The sequence below is a fragment of the Chrysochloris asiatica genome, unplaced genomic scaffold, assembly GCF_000296735.1.
Source record: "Chrysochloris asiatica unplaced genomic scaffold, ChrAsi1.0 scaffold00224, whole genome shotgun sequence".
NCBI lineage: Eukaryota > Metazoa > Chordata > Mammalia > Afrosoricida > Chrysochloridae > Chrysochloris > Chrysochloris asiatica.
Window position 1 is genome coordinate 463569 of NW_006408742.1, and position 11852 is coordinate 475420.

Genomic DNA, 11852 nt, shown 5'->3' on the forward strand with positions numbered 1-11852 from the left:
TGGCAGCATCTATAGACTCAAGCGTGGCAACAGTAGTGAGGTTGGCCCAGGATCAGGCAGTGTTTCATTCTGCTGTGCATAAGGTCACTATGGGTCGGTACTGATTCGATGGCACCTAACTACAACAACATAAAGGCAAGAAGTGACAGGCTTACAAGTTTTCAAGAGGGAGCCTAGTTCCAGACAGGGCAGGGAAAGGTAGAATTGCTACTGAATGATTTTCAATCTGTTGAGACCAGGCTGGTGAAAGGAAATGGGAATAAGACTCTTGTGGTACAACAGTGAATAATTGCCATCAGGACTGACTGTGAGGATAGGAAATATAGAAGTAGATAATATTTGAGAAAAGGATGGGAGTGATTGATTTTGCAGCCCATAAGTGGTGGTCCCTAGGACCATCAAGTTTGAAGCACAGAGAGCAGGACCCTGCCCAGAGAGGCAGTGACACCAGGGATGGAGATAGGATGACGCAGACAGATGGAATGGCTGGGGACACTGGAGAAGGGCTGTGTGCTGGTGGCTGGGATCAGGCCTGTGTGGTGTACCCTTTGGTTATTTGATGATGCATACAGGGGATTATAATCATTGCAATGAAACGAAATACAATAGGATGAGTGTAAAACTTATGTTCTCCCATGTAAACCCCACAATTAAAAAAAAAAAAAAAGTTACTCCACTGGTCCTCAGTGTCTTCAAGTGTCAGATGAACTGTGCAGGTGGACACTGTTGAGAGAGCCCAGGAGACAGAGAGCCAATGGGCTGCAGTGGTACTGAAAGGTTTTCTGGGCTTGAACCTGAAGGAAAGGGAGCACTTGGATGAGAGAGATGAGGATGGGTGAAGGTATGAGGTGGGGACTTCAGAAAATTTGTGAAAAAATTCCATTATGTTTACATTCTATTTTCCATGAACTTTTGGAATCCTCCAGGTATAGCAGGACCTGCGAGCATCTGGTGGCTGAAGCAGGGGCTCCTTCTCTCAGCTGTTCCTGTAGTATAGCAGGAAAAGGAGGCACTGCATGTCTGATATGTTAAACTGCTTAGGAAGTGGCAGGGAGGCTAAGGTCATTGAACCCACTAATGAGACATGCCTTGATTCAGAATAGGGGCCTGCATGAAGGGGAAATTATCACTCTCCCTGTATATAACCCTGAGGGATTTGAACAGCCTGACATGCCCTTCCATCCTAGCATCAAAAACAGGCTCTGTTCACAGATTCATCTCCACTCATTCATGAGTTGTGAGAGATGGTGAGGTGGGTGTGGCTAAAGGACTGATGCACCCCAGATGCAACAGTCCATCCACAAGGAACTCCCAGAAAGTCAAGCCAGATTCAGAAAAGGACATGCAAGTAGGGATATCATTGCTGACCTCTCAGATGGATCTTGGCTGAAAGTAGAGAATACCAGAAAGATGTTTACTTGTGCTTTATTGACTATGCAAAGGTTTTCAACAGTGTGGATGATGATAAGTTCCAGATAACATTGCAAAGAATGTTATCCAGAACACTTCATTGTGCTCACGAGGAACCTGTATATAGATCAATAGTCAGTCATTAGAGCAGACAAGAGGACACTAAATGGTTTAAAATCACAAAAGACGTGCACCTAGGTTGTATCTTTCTACCATACTTATTCAATGTGTATGCTAAGTAAATTATCCAAGAAGCTGGACTGTATGAAAAAGAACATGGTATCAGGATTGGAGGAAGAATCATTAACAACCTGCAATTTCCAGATGATACAACCTTGCTTGCTGGAAGCAAAGAGGACTTAAAATACCTACTGATGAAGTTCAAAGACTACAGCCTTCAGTAGAGGTTGTACCTCAATGTAAATAAAACAAAAATTCCCACAGCTGGATCAATAAATAACATCATGATAAATGGAGAAAAGATTGAAGTTGTCAAAGACTTCATTTTGCTTGGATCCACAATCAACACTCATGGAAGCAGCAGTCAAGAAATCGAACAGCATACTGCATTAGGCAAATTTTCTGCATAAGATCTTTTTAAAGTGTTCAAGAGCAAAGATACCAGTTTGAGGAGTAAGGTGCACCTGACCCAAGCCATGGTATTTTCAATTGCCTCATATGCATATGAAAGTTGGATAATGAATAAGGAAGACCATAGAAGAATCCATACATTTGAATTATGGTGTTGAATTATGAATGAATGTTGCAAGTGCCATGGAATGTCAGAAGAATGAACAAATCTGTACTGGAATAAATACAGTTACAGTGCTCCTTAGAAGCTGGATGGTGGCACTTCATTTGTCATATTTTGGAAATTTTATCAGGAATGACCATTCCCTGGAGAAGAACATCAGGCTTAGTATAGTGGGAAGTCAGCAAAAAAGAGGGCGACCCTTAATGAGATGGATTGGTACCGTGGAAGCAGCAATGGGCTCAACTGTAATGATGATTGTGAGGATGTCGCAAGCCCGGGCAGTGTTTTATTCTGTCGTACATAAAGTCACTGAGTCAGAACCAACTTGATAGTACCTAACAGCTTCAGGTGTGGCACTGTAGCATATACAGTGGACCTCAAGGTTGATTTGAGTTGTGAGGTGGTTGTTCAAACTCACTAGACATTCCTTGGAATCCCTATACAGGGTTGCTATGAGTTGAATTGAGTTGATGGCACTTAATAACAATAATAACAACACCAACAATTGAATATCTCCATTGATTACCTTTACAGGAGCCCAAAGCTCCATGTCCCAAACTGAACAGTCCCCACTGGGATGAGAAATCTGACATTTAGCCTAGATTCTGTTTCTTTTCTCCATGTCAGATTAACCATCAAATCTTTCTCCTTTATTTAATTTACAAATATTCATTAAGTACCTCCCATCACAGAGGATAAGGAGCTCTGGTAGCATAATGGGTTATGAGTTGGGCTACTAACTGCAAGGTCAGCGGTTTGAATCTACCAGATGAAACTTTCTGCTCCCATAAAGAGTTATAGCCTTGGAAACCCTATACAGAATTGCTATGAATGGGAACTGACTCCATGGCACATGACCACCACCATCATGTGAAAGTTTAGGTTCCTAGTGTTGGGATCACCTAGGGACTGTACCAATTAAAAGCCCCCAGGAGCTAACTCAGACCTGCTGATGTGTACTGTCACTCTCCCCATCCCCACCTGTCTCCTTCTCTCTCTCACACAGAGACATGCAGAGAAGTGAGAAAGTGTGTCCACAAACTACATTAATACTTATAATATGTGGATCTAGGCATATGAACCAGAAATAAAAAAAGGGAGAGCAAACAGTTGTCATAATTTGCAAATGGTCTCATTGTCTTCCTGAAAAACCCATGATTCACATGAGCATTTTCAGAATTAATTTTAAAAGCTCAATAACGTAGTGGAACATAAAAGAAACACAAAAAATATAAACTTTATAAATTCATGTCCAATAATCAGTTAGGAAATATGTGGTGGTAAGTTTCCATATACATATGACAATAAAAATGAGGCAAAAATGTAGAAATTAATTTAATATACAATGAACAAGGCATTAATAAAGTAGAACACTTTACAGAGCTAGAAAAGGCTTGAATACATGATGAAACGTAGCATGCTTCTTAATGGGAGTGCTGGAGGATTAAACAGTCCTTGGCTTTCCAATCATATTTAAGAACGAAGCTTAAAAATTCTGACTGACAGTACCACATGGTGGTGGTGGTGGTGGTGGCGGCGGCGTATTGACTGAGAGCTGTAAGGTTATTGGGCCAGGCCAATTTTAATGGGACTTGCCCAATGTCCACATTTTGAGGGCCCTGGAGAAGATCCCTCAACCTCCTGCCTGGAACATGTCCACCTGCTTCCTATGGTCTGGGAGAAGATTAGAGAAGATTGCCCTGTTTCATCACTGGAAACCTAAACTTGCAATTAACCCTCTTGTTTTCACATAGCACCACATCTCTAGTTGGAATGTATGGTGCCCATTTGAGCACCTTCTGTTTACTCCTTCCAGAGCATAAGGCAACAGTTTTAATCAGGGAGCAGGATATGGATGGACAGGTGTCTGCTGCATGAATGGGAAGGGGTGTGTGTACTGGGATTTTGGGATTTATGTGTTGTTGTTTTTTTGTTTGTTTTATTATTATGGGGAAAATATGCATTATAAAACTTTTGCCAATTCAACAATTTTTGCATGTACATTTCAATGGTATTGATTATATTCCCCTATGTTGTTCTACTATCACCGTTGTTTGTTTTCAAATTATTCAACCCTATCAACAAGAAACTCAGTGCTCTCTAAACAATGAATCCATCTTTTCCCCTCCATCTTGTTCCTGATAAATAAATGGTTTTTATATATTAGTCCATTTCATACTGGTGGAATGATAAAATCATCCTTTTGTGACTAACATTTCACTCAACATCCTGTTTTCAAGGTTCATTCATGTTTGCTGACCCACAAAACATGGGAAATATTTACTTGAAAGCTCATCTGTGAATTTGTTGTACTCTGATGGCTGTGTGTTGTTGGCAGTTATGCCATAGCTATTTTAAGTACCAGCAGGATCACCCATAGTGAACAAGTTTCAGAGGAGCTTTTGGACTAAGACAGACTAGCATGTATCAGAACTTTACTTCTCTTTATGTATGTATGTACCACATTTTGCTTATCTATTCATCTGTTGGTGAACATTTGTTTCTACCTTTTGGCTATTGTGAATAGTGTTGCAATGAACACTGGTGTATAGGGACTATCTTACTTTAAAATCTACTTTCAATCCATTCTTCTCTTTTGAATGATTCCTTTGCTCTCACTTCCAGAAGAACTAGCTACTTCTGTTCCTGCATACCACACAGAATCTTCAAATTGGGTTGTTTTTCAACTTTCCCCACTAAAGATTCATTATTAACTTTGTCATGACTGCTAAGTCAGTTACCACATGTTCAGCTGTTTCTGAACTTCCAAATTTTGCTATTGTTGCCTTCTTTCCTGTTCTATTTGTCTTTGTGCATTTATGCCTTTAAAAAATCCAATATGTTGTCTTGCATATTAAGGAATAGCAATCAGCACAGGGACCCAGTTGAAAAACACACACCAGTACTGACTGCATATATTACAGAGCAAATCAATTTCCGTAAGAAATGAGGGAGAAGAAAAGAAGCATATCAGAAAACAAACACACACCAATCTAATTTAGGATACTGGACTTTCCTAGGAGTGACCTCTTAAAACAACATCTTTTTTGAGGGCAAGTTAATATAACTCCTTTGGCAGTAAGTATCAATGATCAACATTCATGGAAGTACCAGTCAAGAAATTAAACAATGCATTGCATTAGGCAAATCTGCTGCATAAGTGTTCAAGAGCAAAGATGTAAAGTGTTCAAGAGCAAAGATGTAAGTTTGAGAACTAAGGTGTGCCTGATCCAAGCCATGGTAATTTCAATAGCTTCGTGTGCATATGAAAATTAGACAGTGAGTAAAGAAGACCACTGCTCTGCCGGAGAAAGATGAGGCTTTCTACTCCCGTAAAGATTTACACCCTCGGAAATCCTGAACAGGGTCGCTATGGGTCGGAACCGACTCGACGGCACTTAACAACAACAACAACAAAGAAGACCACATAGAAGAATTGATACATTTGAGTTATGGTGTTGGAGGAGAGTTTAAAAAGTACCATGGACTTCCAAAAAAACAAACAAATCTGTGTTGATGAAAAGAGTACAGTTAGAATGCTCCTTAGAAGCCAAGGTAACCAAACTTCATCTCTCATACTTCAGACATATTATCAGAAGGGACCAGTTCCTGGAGAAGGACATCATGCTTGCTAAGTGGAGAGTCAGTGAAAAAGGGGAAGACCCCCCAACTAAATGGATTGACACTGTGACAGCAGCAAAGGGTTCAAGCGTGACAACAATTGTGAGGCCATTGCAGGACCGGGCAGTGTTTTATTTTGTTGTGCATAGATAGAATCACTATGAGTCAGAACTGACTCAATGGCACCTGACAACAGCAATTTTGAAAGTATTCAAATCTTTATCCCAAGAGTCCCACAATTTAATCTATGCTAAAAAAACAATGGAAAAAAAATCTAAAATGAACTTAAAAACAAGGATGTTTATCAAAATATTTTTATGAAAATGAAAAATAAAAGATAATTTAAATATCTAACAGTATGAGAATGTTTGAGGAGCTTATAATACATCGATCATAAAATATATAGTTGGACCATTAAAAATTATGTTTATCAAGAAGTATAAAAACATGGGGGGATTGTAATCATTGTAATGAAAAACGTTAGGATGAGTTCAAAACCAATGTTCTCCCATGTAAACTATCACTCAATTCATAATGAAAGCTTTTAATAAAGAAATAAATAAAGTGTTGAAGAGAAAAAAAGTGTCCACACTGTGGTTGTATCAAAACTTCTGTTGGCTGCACTGTCTTATCAGCGCTTTCCATTCAAGGTCAGTGCTGTGCAGGTGTTAACATGGACATCTGCAAACAAAATTTGGACCGATACACAAAGTAAGGTAAAAGTTTCTTTAAAAAAAATTGTTACTGGTTATGAGACATCGATTCATCATTACAAGCCTGGGAGAGTATGAAATGGAAACATCTTCAATCTTGGACCAAGTAAAAGTTCAAAAGTCAGCAATCGGCTGGAAAATTGATGCTTACAGTTTTCTGGGATTCACAAGGGCCGGTATTGAAACACTATCAGTAAAAAGGTTCAACAATCAACAGTGCTCGTTACAGTGGAATGCTCACTGAAGAGCTGAAGCCTAAATGTCAAATTAAATGCAGAGGACTGCTATCCAAGGGTGTTATGGTCTTGCATGACAATGCACATCTGCACACCTCTGCCTACACTGTTGGCACTCTGCAAAAACTTTGTTTTGAGGTGTTAAAGTCATTGGACTTTTACCTGTTTGGTCCCCTGAAAGCGACCCTTCTAGGACGAAGATTCTGCTTTGATGAAGAAATGAACACAGAAGTGTATTTGTGGTTTGCAGCCCAGCCTAAAACATTTTTTTAATAAGGGAATACAGAAGTTTGTTGACAGATGGACAAGGTATATTGAAAAGCAAGGAGAGTAAGTTGAAAAACATATGTTTGTGTTTTCTAAAAGTTGATTAAAATAATGTTTACAGTCAGTATGTGGATAATTTTTGACTCACCCTCATACTTTCTATCTCTATAGATTTGGCTTTCCCAGGTATTCCATATAAGTGGAATTATGTAATATTTGAACTTTGATGACTGATGTCTTTCACTTAGCTTAATATTTTAAAGCTCCATCCATATAGTAGCATGTATAAATACTTCTTTCCTTTTTGTTGTTGTTGTTAAGTGCCGTCAAGTCGGTTCTGACCCATAGCAACCCTGTATAGGATTTCTGAGGAGTGACTGGTGAGCTTGAACTGCTGACCTTGCACTGCATTAACCCATAGCACCACACCATATGATTCCATTGTATGACTATATCACATTTTGCTTATCCATTCATCAGTTGATGGCTATTTCTACCTTTTGATTATAATAAATTATGATGATATGAGTGTTTGTGTACAAGTTTTCTTTTAGTCACTTATAGTTGAATTACTGATTCATATGATATCTTTTGGAGTCCTGGTATGACACTGTAGAATAAGAACTGGACTGCTAACTGAAAGGTCAGTTGTTCAAACCCATGTGCAGCCCCTAGGAAACCCTATACAGGGTCACTATGAGTTGGAACAGACTTAACAACACTTAACAACAACAACAATAGTACTTATGTTTAACCTTTTGTGGAATTGCCAGACTTTTCCAAAACGGCTCTGCTATTTTACATTTCCACCAGTAGGGTATGAGGGTTTCAATTTCTCCACACCCTCACTAAAGTGTTCTTAGCTGCCTTTTGTATTTTAGCCAGATGGATTGGCCCAGTGGCAGCATTGATGGACTCAAGCGTGGCAACAGTAGTGAGGTTGGCCCAGGATTGGACAGTGTTTCGTTTTGCTGTGCATAAGGTTACTATGGGTGGGTACCGACTTGATGGCACCTAACAACAACAAAGTGGGTGTGAACTATTATCTCATTTTGGTTTTGATTTGCATTTCTCAGATGGCTAATGATGTTGAATATACTTCCATGTGCTTACTGGTCATATGCATATCTTGTTTGAAAAAAAATGTCTATATCGCTTGCCCACTTTTCAGTTGTGTTGACTTTCATAATTAAATTGCATGCATTTCTTCTTGTTTTGATGTGGTTATTGGACCTTTTTTTTTTCACCCTCTAAAGATCTTCTTTCAGTCTTTGGACAAATCTGTCTATCTAGGTCAACTTCCTACATGCTCTTTAGATATACAAAACCAAAATATTCTCAAGTCAGGAATTAATTTCAGTGGGCACTTATTTGTTTAGTTGTTGTTATTGTTTTGATGGCTGAGCTGGAACTTATCTAATGTCTTTAAATGAACCATCTTATGAATCTTGATAGGAAATAGAGCCTCCATCGCACTAGGGAAGTCAAGAAGGCCAGATCTGTGTTTTTTCAGGTTACCTTGAAGCTACCATGAATATATGGTTAGTCTTACCCTAGACTTTGAGCCAGGACTTTAGAATCAACAGTGAAAGTGTTGTGGGGGAGAGGGGGAGAAAGAGTCCCCACTGAATAGTTTTAATATTGTCTAGATGGGTCTGGCTTAAAAAAGATGGAGATAAGATTCTTATGATTCAATAGAGAGTAATTGTTATCATGACTAATTGCGACTGTCACAATTGTAAAGGCAGAAATTTTGTAACAAAAACAGGGAAGTAGTTTATCTCACAGTCCAGAAACAAAGGACCCTAGGACCATCAAGGGAGAAGAGCACAGGCGGGATGTGGGACATTATCCAGAGAAGCGGTGACACCAGAGATGGAGGCAGAGATGGGGATATGGAGAGAGGGAGCAGCTGAGGACTCTAGATTCATGGGAAGAGAGGGACTGAGAGCTGGCGGTCAGGAGACAGACTTGCAGAACGTGCCCTTTGGTGGTTTAAATTATTACATATGCCTGAGTGTTTTTTAAAAAAAGCAACCAGCTAAAATGAATAGGGAGAAATATTGTTAACTAAGGGTACATGGAGGAGATTATAATCATTGTAATGAAACAAAGTATATGATTTGTTGAATGTAAAACTTGATGATCTGCCCTGTAAACTTTCACTCAATTCACAATATAAACTTAAAAAAAAAAAAAAAAACAGTGAAAGTATTCGTTCTAGCAATGGCAATGTCTGTGACTATGGAATCCAATAAGGGCAGCAGAGTCAGCGCTAATGAGATGGTGATAGCAGGGATGCCAGCCGAAGCTGCACCAACCAGGTCTTCCCAGGCCTGGTTCTGGATTGGTTTGGCTGTGAAAGCGAATACTGCTAGCCTTCCCTATTCCATCCCATTTTCATGGCCCATTCTTCAACTTTCCCAGTGATATGGTAAGCCATTCACTATCAGTACGTTTCTTTCTTTTTAAATTTTTTTTAGAGAAGAAACTTTATTTCAAGGTCTTCAAACAACCAAGAGGACCTGGTAGCAGAGGTTTATATGTTGGTCTTTTTTAGTATGTTAATATTTAATGAATAACAGCATTCCTTTTTATTATATCATTTTATTTCATACAGTTTGAAACAGGTTTTTCTTAAATGCTAATTTTTAAAAAGCTTTTATTGTGTATTGAGTGAGTGAAGGCTTACAGAGCAGATTATCAGTTTTACATTCAGCAAATCATTGTAATGATTACAATCCCCTCCATGTACCCTCAGCCAACAATATTTACCTCTATTACCTTTTATTTTTATGTACACATACAATAAGTTTCTTTTTGACTTAAATTAGCCATAATTGCTTTTCAGTGTTGCAATTAAGAGATTTGACTAGCCAAAGATGATGTTTCTTTTCTTGAGAAATGTCCTTTGTAATTGACTCACATGTAACAGAACATTTAGACTACAATGAGATTACAACAAACTGGTCACTTGTGATTGTATTTGGTGAGAACTAGAAGATTAAAAAGATGTGGGACCTTGACTGATTCCCAGAAAAATACTTGAGTTGTCAAAGCAACCCCTATGCACTCTAACAAAGACAAAACCAGGCTGAGAGTGAACACAGAGAAGGAAAAGAAGGTCCAGAGATGCAAAGTCCTGTTTTTTACATTTAAAACATGACCCTATGGTACCAGAAAAACACCCAGCTCCATGACACAGGGAGTCAGAATCATCTAGATGGCAATGAATTTCTTGGGACACGATCTGGTTCAGAAGGCTCCATTTGTATGTGTGCACTTGTGCTTAATGGGAAAGTGTCCCAGACTCTGCATTTTTACCTCACTGGTAAGCCAGAAAAAAACATTACTCCCTCTAATTTGAATTTCAAGGCATTAGTGAGAACAATTTAAAAAGTACAGGCAGAAGTTCACTGTGAGTTCCGTAAGAATGAGTTAGTGGTAAATCAAAGGTGTCCTCAATATGAATCACAGCTGCAAGATGGTGTCATCATCACCTGACACAAAATTGATTCTCCATGCTTCTCCAGGGAATTTGCAGGGAAAAATGGACCCAGCAGAGCAGAACACAGCTATCTTTCCCACTGATACTCCAGGTTCATACTAGGAAGAGCCATGATGCAGAGAGCATCTTTTTAACTCTGGAATATAGATTGAGTGGACTTCAAAGAAGCTTCTCTATCAAAAGCATGTTGATATTAAGTTTTATAAATGAGACCAGAAGTCATCATTTAAGACTGTGCTGCAGAGAATTACTTGATTGTACTAGCAAGGGGGAAAGATCAAAGAGTGTGATTAATCAGCTGCTTTACAAACAGAAGAGAAAATGAAAACAAGGCACAAGAGAAAAATTTCTGCTGAAGAATTGTACTCTCAAACCTGGAAAAGAATCTTTGGAAGAAGTAGATGAGAAAGGAATGCCATTTGCTGAGTCTTTTAATGCTAAGTGCTCTACAGCCAGGCTTCCTCAACTTTAAAATGCTTGTGAATTAGCTGAGTTGGGATGCAAGTTTATATCAACCAGACTCTGGAGGTTAAACTTGGACACCCCACACTGCCTTATGATCACCCTTAAGACTTCTCAAACTTTAATGTGCTTACCAATCTCACCTAAAGGACTTGTTTAAATGCAGATTCTGATATAAATTGTCTAGGGTGTGACCTAAGGTTTTACATTTCCAACAAGCTCCCAGATGCTCCTGGGAAGCAAGGTAATAAAGTTTGTCTAGTCCAGTGATTCACAATCTTGGGTACCCGGTAGCTTCATCTGATGAGCTTTAAATATACTTGTACCCAGTTAATATTTTAAAGCTTACTAAATTGATTTTGATGTTCATCCAGGATTGAGAATTGTTGATCAGATCCACTGATTCTTGGCCAAAGGAAAGAGGTGGTGTGTGGGTGGAGGTGAGTGTGACTCCAGTTTTGGAGGTTTTTCAAACATTGTTCACTGTTGTGAATATGTAGAGTTCTAAACTCTACATGGAGTCCTGGTGTGGTGCTGTGGGTTAATGCAAAGCAGTTTGAACTACAAGGTCGACGGTTCAAGGTCACCAGCTACTCCTCGGAAACCTTATCTAGGGTTGCTATGGGTTGGAACTGACACAATGGCACTTAACAACAAACTCTACATGCCCATTTATTTTGAGATTCAAACATGTTTGCTAGACTCACAACTTTTACCTACTTCCTCTTGATATTTGAGGTGGGGCACTGTGGGTTAATGCGCCAGACTGCAAAACCATTTGAACTGCAAGGTTGGTGGTTCAAGCTCACCAGTCACTCCTTGGAAACCCTATCCAGGGTCACTATGGGTCGGAACTGACGCGATGGCACTTAACAACAACA